The 13,519-nt window shown below is 38.3% G+C and overlaps 1 protein-coding gene across 2 annotated transcripts in view; it reads right to left on the reverse strand.

Moving 5' to 3' along the window:
* Positions 1 to 13,519, reverse strand: part of PDE4B (phosphodiesterase 4B) — a gene marked incomplete at its 5' end in the record, with an annotated part of 194,197 nt that overhangs the window by 156,474 nt on the left and 24,204 nt on the right. The gene's annotated exons all lie outside the window — the stretch shown is intronic.

The raw sequence follows: 13,519 nt of genomic DNA on the forward strand, positions 1-13,519 counted from the left end.
AGGCATCCCTAGCTTTTACCTTAAGTGATACCACAATAAAAGGCAGATTTAATAATCTGTTTCAGTTTCTTATCTTCCCTTTCCTTGAACCATTAATATAAGTGAAAGCAAAAATGTAACTCAGCTTGTTATCTTTGCAAAATCAAATACATTAGACAGGGTATTATTTGCCTCAGGCAATGCCATTTCAAGTTTGTATCACTACTACCCAGGACCATTCAGTTTATAAAGAAAAAAATTTGGATTTGACAATGACTGCTGTCACTCATTTACAATGAGCAATTGCTCTTTCACCAAGAAATCAGTTTCCACCCCAGTACATTTGAATGAACAAACCTGTGGTGTTTATTACATAGGAAATATTTTCCCTAAAGTCTTGAAATAATTTGAATTTATTTCTCTTTACCTTCATAACACATTAACAAGAAAAATCAGAAATTAACCAAGACTTTTCTTATGAGAGCAATTTTATCTTTAACAACTTGGAAATTAGATTTTTAACAATGAAATGCAGTGTTTGTTTGGATGAGAATCACTAAACCAAAAAAAAAAAAAAACAACCACAACAACAAAAACAAACACACACACACACACACACTAAATGCCTGGGACTTAAACCTCCAGGTTGACTGCTCCACTTGTCACCAGCTTGGGGGGCAAGTTGTTCTCCTGTTGACAGCATTTTTGAATGTCTAGTCACTTATCTCAGAGACAACTTCAAAACTTAATGCTATGCTCCTGGTTTTGCAAATTTTGACCAATATGAACAATAAATTGCATCACTTGAAGATCTGTGAATATTTGCCTTATATTGTCATGCACACAACTTTAAATGAGTTCTTAAAATATCAGCCCTATATATTTTTGAACTCGCTTCCACACTCATTACTTACACAGTTAATAAGGCAACCCTCAATATTGCGCTTGACTATCTCCTGCCAGGTTCTCCTGCTTCACCTCCCATCCCTTCAGCACAGAAGCAAGATCACGGTTTCTCAATTTTAATATTCTTTTGAGATTTACCTAACAAGTGAGAATAAGTCAAATAACAGAAAGACTGAGTAAAAAGCCAGGTCTGATATTTGATTCTGAATGATGAGAGGTCCAGTGATAGAGGTGATGTTGAGCGAGTGAGTGATCTAGATCAGGATCGACAGGAATACTCTAACACAGAAATGCAATTGTCATCTCAGGCCACAGGGAGAATTTGTAATTTCTTCCACATCTATTATTACAGAATAGATCCATGATCTTAATTCATAATATTGTTCAAATTTCACTTTGTGAATTAACATCAATTTAAGTCCTTAAATTATTTTAACCAACCATTAAAACCAAACCCATTTCTCAAGTCCACCTTGAGGCTATTTTGAGCGACTACACCACAAAGGGAGTACGCTGTCAAATACTGTTAGTGGTTAATATTATGTGAATCTTAAACAATACAAATATGCTCTGAATACAATAAAACAACCTATCGGAAAATATTTCTATCCTACAGAGCAGAGTCCTGACATTTTTTACTTAGCCTTCTGTGGAGTCCTAGTTTACAGAATTTGAGTAAATGAAAATCCAACCCAAAGTATGAAGACTATTCTGAAAAAAACTTCAGTGCTTTCCAAGCACAGTTGAAGAAGATTCACATGCAGTTCACAGCAGGCTGACCAACTGAAAGCATTTGCAACTTGTTACAAATTTTTTTTCGTTGTAAAATAACAACTGACAAGTACAAGGCAAATGGTAATGATTGTCTACAGTGGGCATGCAGTGTATCGCAATTGCGAATGCATACAGCCATGCAAGAGCTTCCTTCTGGGATATGCTGTAAAAATAGCAAAGCCTGACATTTAAAGATTTTTCTTTTTCCTTATGGAGGCAGGTTTCAAGTACAGTAGTGCAGATTTTCATCAATCCCTTCTTGAAAACAGGGCAAAGCCTTAGGTCTTGGTGATTTAGGAAGGTGTTTTTATTGTAGGCAGAGAGTGGGAGAACACATCCTTATGTCTATAGAGATGATAGCTTAACACTTCTGTAAACTAGAAGAAAAGGCAGCAGCTGACTATAGATCCTAGACTTACAGAGATTGCCAAGATATTGTACTCCAGAGAAGCCCATTTCAAGATCATGTTTGTACGAAGTGTGGCCTTCTCATTACACCAACTTCTCTTTCAGTGTGGATCTTCCAGTGTTACCTTCGCCATCCTGTACCGTCTTCTCTCTTTTGTTCCTTTGTTGCCATTACGCCAATGTAATCACCTGCATCTCATTACCAATATGATGGTGAAGAGATCTCTTGAGACAGTAGGACTGTTCCTTATACATTCTTCTCAACATTTAAGGATATTTGTCTTGCCAATATCAGTTAAATGACAATGGAGTTCTTTGGGGTTTGGGGGGGGGGGGGTGGTAGAGGTGTGGGGTGTTTTTGTGGTAAGGACATAATTTATCATTTGTTACCAGCTGTCTTTGAGAGCAAAAATAAATAACTAAATAATGTCTTAGTGGCTATGATTCAGAAATATGCAACATTTGCAGCTTCCAGCAATTTCATCTGGAACTGAAGGAGCTCAGTACCAAATAAAAGGGTCTGTCATATAATAATTTATGAATACACTGTGACCTCTTGATGAGCATGTTTACTGAATGTATACATTGGTTTAATCTAACAGCAAAAAAGCAAGCAGCAAGCCTGGAGGGACAACACAAGAGCCATTTGTTTTCATGTTCCACCTCTGACCTCCAGCAGCTCAACAGAATAGTTTAAGGGGATCCAGTCTGACAATACAGACCTTGACTAGATTTAAAAGGACACATTCCCTAAGGTGGAAGAGGTAGCTTTGGAAAACAGACTGATACTCAGATCTCAAAAGTTAAGGGTGGCTATGGCTTAGCATCATTAATTTATGGTGATCACAGTTAAGAGATGTGTATAATTACTACTTGCTTTGAAAACTTTCCTGCTTAAGTCAACCACTAAAGAAATACTTAAATACAGAATGCTATCCACTCACTCTGATAACCACGAGCAAACCTAGTTCATCTCGAGTACTGCAGTCCACCTATGCAATGGGATAACTCAAATCCCTCTACTTCAAAATGGAAAGCAGATGTTTCCCAGCCATGATACTCTGTGATCCCACACCCCTCCCTCCCAAAAACAGAACTCAGGCAACTGGGATAAGGACAGAGCCAAATACATAATCACAGATTAAATTACCGCAGTAGTAGCAACTGGGGAAGGCAGCATGGCTGGAAATGCACAGCATCCAGGTAGCCCCAGCCTGGTCTGATGGCTAGGACACAGCAAAGATACCGCTCCCTTAGGCACTGCATACCATAAAGGATGCACAAAAGGATGCTAGGAGCTCTATAGTTGTGATAGCCCTGAGGAAATCAAGCCCTTGTATACACTGTGAAAGTGCTCGTGATTGTAATAACTGAATACTTATGGAAAATGAGCCTCCCTAGGATTGCCTGCCTCATCTGGTTTTTATACAAATATTCCGATTTTCTACCCATCTAACTTGCTTGAGAGGGGACAGAATAAGGCAAATGGGCTGAGAACCTCTTAAATGAGCACTCACCTGTTAATGTACAGGAATTAGATCCTCAGCGGATCACACACTTGTGTATGAACTCCTACCGTGGGACTCCCAGTCACTCAGCCATTAATAGAAACCGTGCAAATCTCACACTGAGTGCCATGCCATTTACCCATCAGCAGAGAGGTGTCTCCATCTGTGGTGCATAAGAACAGCTTGATTTTATCACACAGCAAACACTGCTCTAACTCAGTCTACTCATATTGATGGTCATTATGCTGTTATTTCTGTTTCTGTGAAAGCTGCAGTATGAACAGTCTTTGGTAGAAACAGGAACACATTTCAGGTTGTGAGGTAAGGGAATCCCATAGAAACATATATGCCCAGATGAGTAAAATCTACTAATCTAAGGTTATCTGAAGCTGCAAGAAGAGATGCCAATATAGACAGAGATATCTAAGTCAGAAAAATTATATTACCTAATCTGTGCTTTTATATTTTTATATTCTCCAATATTCATTGGAGAACACCGGTATTATGAAATACATCTACAATACTGGGCAGAGAAGGAACTCCAAATGCTGGACTAAGTGCCTGGGGAAAGCTACAGCACAGAGCCACCAGAGGCAGATGCTTATATAAGGCTTTCCAGCATAGCTTCTCAACAAGACGGACCTGTATAAAATACTTCTGCCAGAGTATACTACCTAAGCCTCTTAAAAGCAAATGCTATTGCTATGAAAATTCATGGGAACTTGATTTTTTAGGATAAAATTCTAGTTTTTAAAGATAAGGTAGGGCTAGGAACAGAAGTGTCTCATGCTGCGAACATCGCTTATTTTCCCAGACGTTTTACTATGTTGTATGAATAGCATCAGGACCTGGATTTACTTGATTTTACTTTCTTAGCTAGGTAAATTAGTCCCTATGTTGCTTTCTGCAACATTTGAACAGTAATAGTCTGCATATATGTTTGCAAGTCTTTGGGAAACACACATTCAAATCTCTTAAGGATGGTTTAATAAAGATTTGAAAGCTGGCACTTAAGTCTAACTGAAAAGTAGATGGCTGTATTACAAGCCACCTTGAGACTGGCAGTGTATTCATTAGGTGTTCACAACCACTTGCAGGTGCAAAGACCCTGGAGGCAGTAAGTGTGTACGATACTAACATCAGGTCCTCACCTGAGAGAAACAGAAAAACGTCCTCCAAAGCCTGAATCCAAAGGGAGTTTCAGAGGTGATGGTCAGATTTGGAAGGCTGAGAAGAACTCTGGGTCAGGTCTTCAAAGCCTTGCCTTTTCCAGCGGCATTGGTCTTTACTCCCAGCAGCTGGCTCTCAGAGCTGTAACTGCCTAAGGACAGTCTGACATGCTAGTGACAAACAGTGATTGCGTCAATTAGAATCAATGCAGAGTCATCTGGAAATTGTTTCCCGCAGGATTAGTGTGTTGTCCAGCTCCTCCTGCCTAGCCCTCCTTTCTCTTCTTTGCCTTGGCTCTGTGTTCCTTATCAACCTCTTCTTGAGTGTCCATGTGTCATATTTGATCTTTCCCCACCCCTCTCAGAAAAACCACAAAATAAAATAATCCATAGATAAGCAAGAGGATTGCTTATCTAAGCAATATAGGATAGGATGCTTTTAACTTGTTCATTTTGGTAACTCTTTTCCCCCTATCTCGTCTTCTCTGCTTAAAAAAGAGAAACACTGCAGTACATAGCACCCAACAAACAGAACTTCAGTCTTAACTGGATCATTAGGTCTATGATAAAAATTAACTTTAAACAATAATACATAATTTGATTTAGTATACCATTCTAAGGAACAGAGATCTGAAAATACCCTTGAACCTACAAGGACTGAACGCCTTCTGAATAGTGCCGAGTTCCCTTAGACCTCATTTCTGTGGCATGAGCTCCAGAATGCACTGGGCTCAGTACAGGTTCAGACCCTCCAATCACCTTGGTAATAATGAATCCAATAAAATGGAAGATCTAATTTTACATGATTGTTATGAAAGAAAACTTTCCCTCTAACCTAATGAAGTTGTCCATCATTATGCAATTACTACCTGCATACGTACAATGTCAGCAGGGTTCACTAAAGCTTTTAGAAACAAAGTAGCAGCACAAAATGTTTCTAATTTTCAGATAGCTCTTTATATGGTTCTTTATATACTGAAAAGGCAGCAAGTAACTGTTAATTCACAAACTATATTCTGCACATTTCAAGAACATACAGTAAATACTATGATACTATGGCAAAAACTACACAGCAATATCATAAAAGGAGGTAATTACCTAAACATTTTTGTTGTACTTGCCCTTTGTCAACCTGTATCAGTGTAAAAGCTGTGCCTGAGCTGAGAGAAAAATCAATTGATTTCTGCTTTCTTTTACTGATAAAATGAGATTAATGCCTCCTTATGTTTCCTTTCAGAAGGTATGCTTTCAGATGGTACAACATGCTTGCTTTTCCATGCCAACGTCCAGACAGCTAGCTAAGTCAGAAATCAATAAAGCAGGAATCCAAGAAGTTACACAGTAACCAAGTCAAATACACAATGAAATGGAAATTATTCAGTATATACATATGTAGGAATCTACATGCAGTACATTTTTATTCAGAATAAGACTCCTTTTCTGAGGTCTGCATCATGATGCATCATACACTGTACACAACTGCATAATGAAAAATCATCATCCTAGCAATAACTGAACTACATAATGCTGGACACATAGAGCTATTCGAAGTGCAACAAAAACTCTTTCTCCACATGAGTACAGATTGATGCAGGACAAATTGATAAAATGGTTCCCATTTAATTCCATTAACTATTGTGCAGATGTTTTGCCTTCATGGCATTTAAATCTGTTGTGGAGAAAGCTGCAATAAATTGCTCTATCATGACAAAATGCAACTTGCTGGCTTAGGGGAAAAAAAAAAAAAAGGCAGAAGGACTTTAAACAACATTACATTGAACATACAAAGGTAAATTCAGTTCTAGTGAGTGCAGGCATCCTAACTCTACCCATAAAAGCTCCCCTTTTCTAATCCAAACAAGTTCCAGACAGTAGCAAAGTAGGCAGCTTCCTAATGTAGCAGATTATTATGGCAACAACAACAACAACAAAAAAAAAATCAATCCATGTCCCCAGTGCTTTCTCTGCCGATGACAGCATGCCAGCTGGCAGCTGCTGCTGCAGAGAGGGAAGCTGCTGAGATAAAGAGGCTGGTGGATACGTCCAGCGGCAGGGTCAGTCAGTCCAGCCCCTGCAGTTGTAGCCCCCTTGTCTCACTCGGGCCATCCATCTCAACTCTACCATTCATGGGAGGGCCCCATCCCTGAAGCAACAGAAGTCTCTCTGCACCACTGGGAAGTTTTGAAACAGTTTTTTTTCCTACTCTGATGTTGTTTGTAATGTCAGAAAAATACCTCAAACAGTACATTTTTGGTCCCTCTGCACTGCCCCCTCCTCCTACCTGTATCTCTTTCCTCCCTCCTCATTTAATGGCTGACTTGAATCTACATAGTCTTGTCAGCCTTCTTACTCCAAGTTCTTCTCATATTTTTGTCAATCAGTTTTATTGGAAAGAGTCAAAACTCAAAGCAGTCTGAGTCAAACCTGATTCCTATTTAAGGGCACCATACTAGCGACATGGAAAATGTGAGTATACTATAGCATACCACACCACAAGGAAGGTCTGTATTTATCAGGAGGTACTAGTAGATCAATCATTTTGTTCAACACAAAACAATCAGGGTTTTTTTTACTGTAAGAAGAAAATAAATCAGCTAATACATTGCTGTTTCTCCAGAGTCTTATTCTTATATTATTTAATATCTGCTCTGCCTCTCAGTGATACCTATTTGTAGTGTTGAGAGAACAAAAAAATCTGAGAAACTTAAAAACTTAATATTAAGTTTTCTTCCGGTGCTTCCCAGTGGTAGAGGTTTATCTGAAAGAAGAGATTGAATCTATGCATGTATTTATTGGAAAATAAAAACCATATTTCATATTAATAGATTTTTTCTATGGGTAGTTATCGCAATATTTTACCCCAAGACATTATCAGCTACTGTGGCACCAGTCTTTTTGTTTTACTTTAGCATTATGCTTGTGTGTCACTATTTCAGTACATTTCACAAATGTCTATTATTTATTATCAGTTATAGCTTTATATTGTGCCGAGACAGGAACTCACACATGTCAAGCAATGCTGCCTATTGATTGATAAAGCACCATATTTTCTGTCAGACCAGACAGTATAGCAGGAAAGGCAAGAAGCGAATCATAATGAACAACATTATTATAATGAACAACATGGATCCAAACAATTTCATCCAAGGCAACACCTCCCAAAACCTGGTAAAAGTCATAGCATCCCAAGAGCAGAGTTCAGGTCTGTTATTTACATTTTGTATATCATACCCATTCAGGTAGTCCAATAGGAACTTGAGAGCAACTGAAATTTTCATGCTGTAACTTCCCAAATCTGCTCCCTTCTTTCTACTTTTCCAAACCTATGTTTGCAAATCTGCCCATCACAGAATCAGCAGAGCATTTTCTGTGGCACTGCTTTAATTCACCTCTGCCAAGATTGTCCATGTTTTAACCTGAACTAATTTTTGACTATTGCAGAATGCCCATCATTACAGAAGAACCTACAAACTCGATTTGTTAAACTACCCCCAAACTCGTACCATGCAACAGAGAAACATGCCGCCATTGTGGAACCCATGTGATGTTCTCATAGGGTAGTGCCAGGTAATACAAGAAAAACATGGAGAACATTGAGGAGAGCTAGCTGTGGTTATTCAGAAACAAAAAAGCTGAAAAAGATTAAAAAAATATGAAGGACCAGTGAATGTATGGATCTGCAGTGAAGCTAATCTACACTGCATAAATTATGTGGCAGACACATTCGTGGTTTATCAGTCTGTCCTGGCAACCAACTCAAGAACGTAAGAAGCAAACTGTACCTCCTGGAAACGTACAGCAAAATCTGTAGATGCTATCACAACAGCGAGTTTCACACATGAATATAGCTTTCAACAAAGCTAAATACAACAGTGAAGCTTCCCTAAGAAATCATTTTGGCACAGAAAATATTAACTTAATAGTTAAGCCTGTGTATAAGAGTTGGAGGGCATGGATTCTCTAGGCAGGTCCCAGCCACCACAGTAAGTCATGAAAACTCCCTGAATCTATCTTCCTCATAGATTAGCACATTGAAACATTACAAACTAACTTAAAGGTATTACAAATTCCAGAAATAGCCTTTATTTCTCTGAGAAAAGATCCACTCTGTCTCCCCTCCCTCAGAGAAATGGCTGAACCTATCAAAAATCAGATTATTATTTATATAATAATCTGTTGTACTTTGCTTGAATCTTTAACAGCTGGTGAGTATTTCAACACCATGTTTTCCCACATAAGTGGCTGGCAGATGAAAGAAGTTTCTCCTTTCTGTCCTTCGTTGTTGTAGACAGGGTTTAGAGGCAAGATATAAAGTCAGAACAGATGTAAAGATTACACAGCTGATTCTGTGTTTGTTGTGTGTACTTATTTCTGTTGTCTGAGCAGCTCTTCCCTCCTCCCCATCATGTCCTTGGGAATCCTTCCTGCCACTCGCTGTTAGCACTCAGGCACTCTTCTCGGGACAGATGGGAGAACGTATTCGGCAGAGAAAAAGAGGGGGACCTTCTGGTTTTTCCCCATCCTTTTCCCTACTCACTTCAGTTTTTTTCTCCCAGGACTTTCAGTAGATAACTGAGCAACACAGTGTCCCCAATACCAGTCCCAGTTCAAAAGAGAAACTACAGAAAGCAAGAGAATCATCCTATTTCTCCAAAATGGGGGGGAAAAAAAAAAAAAAAAAAAAAGCTCGAAATCACATCAACAGTCAGTGAGAAACACAAACAGATCAGCTCATCGAAGTAAAGACAAGTGTGTTATTCAACGCTGGAACTATGGAAATGCATTCTGCTATATATATAGCAAAGTTGAAATGGGTTCAAAACATATCATATAGTACTTTCAGGGAGATGGCTATGGTGAGAGACACTAGCTTTGCCTCAAAAGCAAAAGTCAGCTTGCTGACTCTAGCCCAAATATGGGATGAAGCTGGCCAGGAGATCTCAGATCAGGAGCCCTGGTGTATGGGATGCCAGCACAGGGCAGAGGTCACCTCACCGCACTTGGACGCGGTAGGGCTTGGTGCTGAAAAGGACTCCAACAGGGATGAGGTCGCACCAGGAGGCCCATTCCACCACATGAGTTCTGTCCTGCGACTTGTACACACCATCATAATGTGACCAAATGACTGGAGAAATTCATGGATCTTATAAACTTCTGCCATCCTCAGCAATTTCAAGTATACAGACAGTCTCCAAAACCTGACTTTTCTGAAGCACTATTCCAAGTGTGGGTTGCCACTAGGCAAGTCTTTCTTATTTGGTTCTAGAAGCACAATGATCAGAAAGCAAAACAAAACATGACATCTTTTGATAGCTTGGATATGCCTACAGTACATTGTGCAGCTTCAAGTAATTAAACTGATCAGTTGTTATTCACCAGGCTTGGAAAAAACTCAAATGCAACCCCTCTGACTGGATTGTGCCATACTATTTAACTTACTAAATTCCACCACTGAAGATTATTGTGTAATGAAAACAAATCATGTTTTCAAAAAATTAAGGCTAGCATATGATTTACATTCTACATTATATTTTAAAAGGCAAATGTGTGTCTGTATTTCAATTGCATTGAAGGATAATCAAAAGAAAAATCAGAGCAAAATTTCCTAGTATACTATTTCTGTTCTGTCCTGTATTTTCTTTATAGACTAGATAACAGGTATAAAGAAAAAACAGGCTTAAAACCACTAAAATGATGAAAGCTAAATGTGAATTAATTAAAAAAAAAAAAAACACAAGTCTTAGTTAAGAAAAATCAATAAACATCATATTCTAGAAATCACTTCATTAAAAAGCTAGTGCTCATCACACAGCATAGCCAATGACTGTCTATAAATTAAGAAAGCAAGTGATCTAGGTTGTATAAATATTATCGAAGAACTATTTATAGTCTTGAAGATAAATATTGAAAGATAAATAAAATTGTATTACAAGCAGCAGAATGCACTTAGAAAATATCTACTTTCTTCTAGAAGACATTCAGGATCTTCCAAGACGTTTCTGAGAAGGACCTTGCTTTGAGTGTGACCCCAATGATATTAACAGAATTACTTGACAAAAAGAAGATGGCAGACCTATAGAAAATAAAAGCCATTATTAAAACTATTGCTTTGAAAGTCCTCGGGCTAAGGCCGGGGCGAGGAAGAACTGACAGTGAGCAGTGGAGAGGGAACGTGCTCTTTCTGCGTTAGCACTGGCTCACGTGAGAAAGTGCTGTGGACCAAGTGTATCTCCTTGTCTTCTGGAGATGCTGTCCTCTCTCCAGTGACTGCAGAGGAAACTCAGCAACTAGGGTGCACTGCACGTTCAAAATTTAGATGGCTACTAACAGGTATCAAGTCATGTCAACTACTGCCTGCTCTTTTCCTCACATAACCCCGCAAAAACGCGAGTGATATAAGGGGAACTATCAGAAAGGAAGAAATAGGATATGGGCTTTCAGGATCTCCAGGACAAAAATGATAGGGACAAGAAGAAGAATGAGACTTGTGGATTCTGGTGAAGGAAAAAGACCGAAGGCTTACGAGTTTTTGTAGTGTTTCTTTATATGAATGAGGCATTTGAAGACTGGACACAGCAACAGCAGCCATGGCAAACTGTTTAAGAGGTTTAGAGCAGGAAGGGATCAGCTTGACAGATGTTTGAAGACAACCATGTTGACATGTTGGTCATGTACTGTCGTGAGAACTGGATCCTGAGGAAAAGAAAGATTCGGAGCACAGAAGCATTTGTGTCATGGCCTTATTTTAAAAAAAAAAAAAAATCTGAAAATTTGCTTTCCTTTTTCTTTTTTGATAAGATCTGATGAGTGTATATTGGAGAAGACTGGTGATGACAGAGATTTCATCAGCATAATCAAGAGAAAGAAGCTGAAGTGTATTCAGTTCTAAAAAGGAAAATGCCTAGAAAAGGCATTAGTTAAAAAGGAAAGGAGAAGAGCAAGGGAAGACAGAAAATTGAAAATAAGGGGCACAGAAGAGTGAACAGAAGATTCATCAAGTAACAACATTAGCAATGGTGATAAAGGTGGTGAAAGATCATAATTTACCACACCACTAACCCCCAAACTGATGAATTTTACTGTTTCTATTCTATTTAGAAGGCTATGAAAGTTATAGATTATATGATAGCCAACAGCATGAATTAATTTCCTTGCTTAGTGGTGCTACGTAATTGAAATTTCTTGTATATTTACTCCTGATGTAATTCCTTTGCTGCCCAGATACTACTTCCCAGCTAAACACAAAAGAGCACCTTACATAAGTGGCATTTTTGCTTAGCACAGGTGATGATGTTTTCATGCATTGCACAACAAATTTACGACTAATGAGCAAATTCAGTTACATAGCTGAAAGTACACCATCTACAACACACATGCAACAGCTGTACAGACATTCTAATGAAATGTTGTATCACACTTAAATAGTTTAAATTCCCTCCTGTTTTACAACATGCTAAAGCAAATTGAAAATATGTCTGGATTTGCTGTATGTTTTGACTGCATTAAACATGTACTCGTACTCATACATTCTGGAAGCCTGTCCTTGTAAGGGTGATTTTCTTCATTTCTACAATAGTTTACTTCTTATCTAAGGTTAAAACACTTATATGCAGTTCATAACCACCTGATATTAAAAACTTTAAAAAAACTGAAAGAGTACGAGAACCTTCCATTCTTCCATTAAAAAATGAACCTAGAGTAATCCCACCTCCTCTACAAGTTGATTCAAGTAGAGATTACTAGTTACTTCTATAAATATGTGTGTGTGCATAGATATATTTTTTTTTTCCACCAAACAATACAGATACCCTGTGTTGAGTCTGACCACATTTTGCTCTACTAATTCCCAGCAGTACCATCTTTCCACAGTACACATTTCTCAAAATATTCTTGTGGGGGTAAGATGAGCAGCACCCCACTGTTTCAATGCTGAGAGATATGACAGATGTTCAAGGGAATTAATGCGTATAAACCTAAACACTACTGACTACAACCAATTAAAATGCTAAAGAAAGCTAAAGAACGCACTGAAACCATTACAGCATGTAACCAGTTTGGGTGGCTGTTATTACCACTTGGATTTAAAAAAAAAAAAAAAAAAAAAGGCAGAAAGCCTGCATGATTCTAGAATTCTAATTTGAAATGAATGCTGCTACACCCCAAATGCATTTCAGACTGTTTAAAGAAAATAAAAAGTCAGTTATCCCAGTTCTACTCAGTGCAATTCCCTGTTATCAAAGTTTACAGTTTTTCCTCTTATTTTGCTTACTGTTTAACAGCACAGAACAACTCTAAGAGCCACTAATCCACTCTAAGCAAGTAATTAGTAATTCACTCCGGAAGTAAACACAGCTCTGAAATATTTCGGCATGACTCAAATAAACCATTTTAAAATAATGTTCTATTTTAAAAAGTAGCAGACAAGGATGGGTATTTCAGATACCCCAAAACAACTGGCTCAGAGAGATACAAATGGGATACCCTCATCCTCTCTTCTCTGATTCAGTCTATGGAACGGGAAGGTAATGGATATGGCTATGTGTGAGCAGGGTTTAAAAATAATCACGTTACTGAAAGTTTTCTGGTTTAATTCCCACAGTCAACTAGTGCATATGTATAGAGACTTGGAATTTAAAAGGTGGACTGTACGAGACCCATATAGAGCAAATTTAGAAAACGAACCAATGAGATTCTCATAGATTTTCCTGAATTGTATATTTTGATTACTGTTTATGGCATGGTTTAACCAGGATAACTGACAGTCAGAGACAGCTC

The sequence above is a fragment of the Platalea leucorodia genome (assembly GCF_965183815.1).
Source record: "Platalea leucorodia genome assembly, chromosome: 5".
Taxonomy (NCBI): domain Eukaryota; kingdom Metazoa; phylum Chordata; class Aves; order Pelecaniformes; family Threskiornithidae; genus Platalea; species Platalea leucorodia.